This window comes from Sciurus carolinensis, chromosome 8, assembly GCF_902686445.1.
Source record: "Sciurus carolinensis chromosome 8, mSciCar1.2, whole genome shotgun sequence".
Classification (NCBI taxonomy): Eukaryota; Metazoa; Chordata; class Mammalia; order Rodentia; family Sciuridae; genus Sciurus; species Sciurus carolinensis.
Genome location: NC_062220.1, coordinates 92,928,533 through 92,933,661, shown reverse-complemented (window position 1 = coordinate 92,933,661; position 5,129 = coordinate 92,928,533). Strand labels below are relative to the sequence as shown.

Genomic DNA, 5,129 nt, shown 5'->3' with positions numbered 1-5,129 from the left:
CCAAAATACAAACAAACAACAACAACAAAAACTGTGTGTGTGCTGATGTTTAGAGGACATTTTGGCTGCACATAAAATTCTGGTTCAGTTTTCTTCCAGAATTTTCAAAAGGTTCTGCTATGTTGTTTCATTGCTTATAAGCCAGTTTTGAAGGGAATTAGACTAATTTCATGGTAAATTGTTATCTTTTTGCCTGGGTATCTTAAGAAATTTGTCTTTATCTCTGATATTTAATAATTTTACTAAGATATGTCTATGAAGTCATTATTCTGCTTTTACCCTCTCAGGTACTCAGGGTCATATTTATGTATTTTTTAAAATTTTATTACTTATGGAAGTTTTTTGTGAATTATAAGTTTAACTGTTAGCTTTCTTATGTTATTTTTCTTCTTTTTATAAAATTCTAGTGATAAGACTATTATTGCTTGTCTGACAGTCTTACAGTTCTGTTATTTTTTCTTTTACTTTTTTTTTTGTTTGTTTGTTTTTTGGAAGGTCTGATCTTACTTGTTACTCTTAAAAATTCTTATTTTGACTGGACTCAAACTTAGAAGTAGAAGCTCTCAGAGAAGACAGCCTGCATCTCTTGGCAGTCTGTTCCTGGTCTTTTCCTTTGGCTTCTTTCATTCTCTTGGCCAAAAGTTTGGCATATTCTGCAGCTTCTTCCTTATTTTTCTTAGTACACTGTTTCTTCAGATCAATATGCTGGTGTCTGTGTTGCAGGACACATGGAGTAATGAGATGTTGAATCTTCAGTGCTTTGGTTCTAGGTTTTTTACCTTCCTTGTTTAAGGATATTTCTGACCACATTTTGGTGGACATCATCTTCCTTAGAGAGATTGAAAGGTTTGCAGAGTCTACTAGCTCTTTGGGGTCCCAGTCAATAAGGTACAGTAGTATCTATTAAGTCCAGGAATATCCTTCTCTCCTTTTTTTTTATAACAAGCAAGCTGAGAATGCTCAGATTGGCATCCACAATGCAACCTGGAACAGATTTGTGCTTGCTTTCTCCAGTTCACCTTGGCCTATAATGGGAAGGCCCCTTACTCAGTAACAGGGGAACACCGCCATGGGTCAAGACACCCTGCTTCTTGGGGAAACATTGTTTGTCATTCCCACCACTGATTTGGACCACATAACCCTTCCATTATTCACCCAGAGCATCAGCAGCAACTTCTGTGGCCATTTGCTTCTCATGAAAAGTATGAAGTTTGCATTTATTGTCCACTTCAGTAAGTTTCTGGCTGCCAGTGGCTGGGAAGGAGATATTCAGCTTCATCTTGGAGCAGCTGATTGCCCACAAGGCACCACAAAAAAGTTTTCTTTTACTTCTCTATGTTATTTTTATTTTCTTGGTTGTTTTTACATGTTTCTTCAATGCTTTCATTAAATTTTCATTTAAGTCTATTTTCTTTGGGGTATTTGCAAATATCAGTTATTAACCATTATAAGTAGTTATCCAAATTATTAATCCATGAAGTGGATTAATCCATTGATTAATCTCATAATCTCATAATCTATTCATTTGATCTCTAAACCTTCCTGCACTGTTTTACACATGAGTCTTTTTGTGGATACCTCATATCCAAACCATAAAATTTATATAATATTAATGTAAGTTGTTGTTATTGTTGGGAGATGGGGTGGCAATAGAAAGCAAATTCCAAAATGCTGATACTGCAAAAAGTTTCCCATTCATTTTTTAAAAATCTTTTATTTGGACATAATGTTTAAGTTACAGTGAAGATGCAACAATAAAAATATAAAAATAGTACAAAAACAATCATAATCATTTACTTCTAAGCACTCCAGGGCCCATATATTAAGAATAGAGATATACTCTTACATAATAAATAGAATATAGTTATTACCTTCCATAAATTTTACGCTTACATAATGCTTGTATTTAATCTACCATTTGTATTCCAGTTTTGTTGATTAACCTAATATTTTCTTTTGTGGCACTTTCCCCACCTCAGGTTTGTCTGATATAGTTTATTTATTCTTGCTAGGATACTGCTTAACTGTTATTTCCACCCTGGGGGTTCAGACTCAGCAACACACAATGTTTATTTGTCCCTCATTGACAATTTTAAGTCTTATCACCTTGTCAAGGTGTCTGACTTCTCTTCTCTATAATTATAAGCCCACTTACCTTGTAAACAGCTATCTGTCTGTAGGCGACACTTCTGTATACCTTGCAAACATTCAGCTTCTCATAAAAAAAATTCCTCCCTAGATTTATCTTCCATTAATAGTTCTTTATCGATCAAATCTTTATCCTGATAGTTGAAAATTGACGACTTATCAACTGGCACTCTCTCCACACAGCTATCATTTGACATTCAGTATTCTGTTATAAGAAATAAAACTTCTCTCCACAGTTGACTGAAACAATAGAAATTTGTTTTCTCAAAATTCTAGAGACTTAAGTAGTCCAAGATCAAGGTGTTAGCAAGGTGGGTTTCCTTCTGACCTATCGTCTTGGCTTGCCAGCACTTCCATCTAGCCATCTTGAGGCTGTGTGTTCATAAGACCTCTTTTGAGCTGGGAGAGGGAAATCAAGAGCTCTTGTTTCTTTGCCTTTAAGGACACAATCCTACTGTTTCAAGGCTCAACCCCTATGCCATTATTTAGACTTGATTACCTTCTTATAGGACCTATCTCCAAATGCAGTCACATTGGAGATCTGACTTTAAAATATGCTATTGGGTGGTGGAGAGGGCACAGTTCATTCCATAGCTCATAGTGAATTTTTTGAAAAGATTTGTAGTGCTTTGAAGGACCATATTTATATAATTTTGTAATTTTGTAAATTTTTCTTGTCTTTTGCCCATTTTTCTATAGAGTTTGGTTGGTTTAACCTTCAATTTTTAGAATTTCTTTATAAATCAGAGGGGTACTATATCTATGATACAGGTTGCAAAATTTTATTCTGGTGTGAAAAAAAAAAGAAAACAAAAAATAAAAATAAAAACCATAATTGGGAGGCCATAAAGCTGAATGGTACCTTGGATTCCTATTGTATAAGCAAGATATAGCTCAACTTAATGTAAATAGTGAAATGAACCTTGAGCTGCCAAACTAACCTCTGATTAGGGACTTTCCTCTTGAACCAATCAAATATTTTTTTCTTTGTCTTGCTTTCATGAACACTTTATAAAAGTTTCCCCTTTTCTGTCCTTGGTGGAGCCCTGATGCCTGCAGCCTGGCACTACCTAAAAGAATCAATGTCTACTCAGAAAACACTCGTAAAAATTAAAGTATACTTGAGTTTTTATTTCCACATTAGATTTTGGGGTGGGGGGTTACTGGAGATTGAACTCAGGGGCACTCAACCTCTGAGCCATATTCCCAGCCCTATTTTGTATTTTATTTAGAGATAGAGTCTTACTGAATTGCTTAGTGCCTCACTTTTGCTGAGTCTGGCTTTGGACTAGATTTTGTCTTTTTGAGTGTGCTTACATAATTTTTGTTTGTTTGTTTCAATGTAGAGAAACTCAATAATCTTTTCTTTGTCACATTCAAATTTTTAGTCATCAGCTTTTCATGACCATAACAAAATGCATGAGAAAAACAATGTAAAGGAGAAAAGATACATTATGGTTTCAGAGGTTCAGTCCATGGTCACTTGTTCCCATTGTTGTGCACCTGTGGTGAGGCAGAACTTCACATGAGGAGCACATGACAGAACAAAGTTGCTCACCTTATGACAATCTTGAAGAAAATAGGAAAGGACTGGGGACAACATATGCCCTTTAGTGCATACCCCCAGTGATCTACCCTTTCCCACTAGGCTCTGCTTCCTAAACTTTCCACCACTTCTCAGTAGTGCCATCAGCTAGGGACCAAACTTTCAATACATGAACCTTTGGGGAACATCCCAGATCCAAACTATAACAAAAACCTTGTCCTATACCCAGATTACAGAAGAATTTACCTGTATTTTATTCTGTTACTTGTACAGTGTTTTGTTTCTTTAATTTATATCTGGGAATCACTTGAAATTGTCATGTAAGTATGTATGGAATGAACCTCATTTTATCTTTCTTCAAATGATTACTCACTTGTCCAGTACCATTTATTAAAAAGATTACTAATGCTGAAGTGACTTTAGATACTGCCTTTATAATATAAATTTTTCTGTTGAGTTGTGTCTATTTCTGAATTGTCCATTTCAGGGGGACCTGTTAATTTTTTCCTTAATGTTTTTCATTTGGGTTTTGTGAAGTTTCTTTTACTCAACTCTGCTATTATAACATGAAAACAGCCATATATAATGTAGATTAATGGGCATGTTGGTGTGCCTATATATACACATATATAGATGTGTGTATATATGTGTGTGTGTGTGTGTTTGTATATATATATATATATATTTATATTTACAAAATATGTTTACAAAAATAGGTAATAGACCATTTTGGGTCTTTGTCTTTAGTTTACTTACTCCTGGTCTATTCTACCACATTAGTTTGTCTGTCTGCTAATGAACTAGTGTCACACTATGTTTTAGTAAGTTTTTTCACTGCCATGATCAAAAGATCTGATGAGGATAATTTTAGAGGAAGAAAAGTTTATTTGAGGGCTCACTGTTTCAGAGGTCTCAATCCATAGATAGCCGACTCCATTCTTCAGGTCCCAAGATAAGGAAGGACATCATGGTGGAAAGATGTCATAGAGGAAAGCAGCTCAGGACTGCAACATGGAAGGAGAGAGGGTGGGGAAGGGCGGGAGAGGGAGAGTGACACAGAGCTCTCTATGACAAAATATAAACCCCAAAAGCACAACCCCAGGGAACCATCTCCTCCAACCATATCCTATCTGGCTATAATTACCACTCAGTTAATTCCTATCAAGGGATTAATACACCGATTGAGTTAAGATTCTCATAACCCAATTGTTTCTCCTCTCTACCTTCTTGCACTATCTTACACATGAGCTTTTTGGAGACATGTCCTATGTAAACTGTAACACACCTTGTTAATTATAAAACCTTTGTAGTGTGTGTTAATATCTAGTAGGGTTAGTCTTCACACAGAAACCTATCTATTCTTGAGTTTATTTTTTTAATTGATTATCAACTTATTGGACTTCAACAAACAAATGAATAAAAATCTCATTGCAAA

General features: G+C 35.2%; 1 pseudogene; it reads right to left on the bottom strand.

Annotated features, from left to right (window-relative positions):
• Nucleotides 1-516: 516 nt before the first annotated feature.
• On the bottom strand, nt 517-1,279 carry LOC124991355 (40S ribosomal protein S6-like; annotated as a pseudogene).
• Between the last annotated feature and the right edge of the window lie 3,850 nt (nt 1,280-5,129).